The 482-nt window shown below is 35.9% G+C and overlaps 1 protein-coding gene across 1 annotated transcript in view; it reads right to left on the reverse strand.

The window, feature by feature from the left end:
- LOC107567229 (LIM homeobox transcription factor 1-alpha-like) overlaps positions 1-482 on the reverse strand; it is a 22,306-nt gene that overhangs the window by 2,136 nt on the left and 19,688 nt on the right. The gene's annotated exons all lie outside the window — the stretch shown is intronic.

The raw sequence follows: 482 nt of genomic DNA on the forward strand, positions 1-482 counted from the left end.
AAGTGTCTATCCATCTGTCTTTCAATCTATTCATCTGTTTTTCAATCTATCCATCTGCTTTTTCCTAATAGTGTCTGTCTGTCTGAAAGTGTCTATCCATCTGTCTTTCAATCTATTCATCTGTTTTTCAATCTATCCATCTGCTTTTTCCTAAAAGTGTCTGTCTGTCTGTCTGTCTGTCTGAACGTGTATATCCATCTGTCTTTCTTTCTTTCTATCTATCCATCTATCTATCTATCTATCTGTCTGAAAGTGTCTATCCACCTGTCTTTCAATCTATCCATCTGCTTTTTCCTAAAAGTATCTATGTCTGTCTGTCTGTCTGTCTGTCTGTCTATCTGTCTGTAAGTGTCTATCCATCTGTCTTTCAATCTATTAATCTAATTTTCAATCTATCCATCTGCTTTTTCCTAAAAGTATCTGTCTGTCTGTCTGTCTGTCTGAAAGTGTCTATCCATCTGTCTTTCAATCTATCATCTGCT

This window comes from Sinocyclocheilus grahami, unplaced genomic scaffold (genome assembly GCF_001515645.1).
Source record: "Sinocyclocheilus grahami isolate Dianchi unplaced genomic scaffold, SAMN03320097.WGS_v1.1 scaffold1136.1, whole genome shotgun sequence".
Lineage (NCBI taxonomy): Eukaryota > Metazoa > Chordata > Actinopteri > Cypriniformes > Cyprinidae > Sinocyclocheilus > Sinocyclocheilus grahami.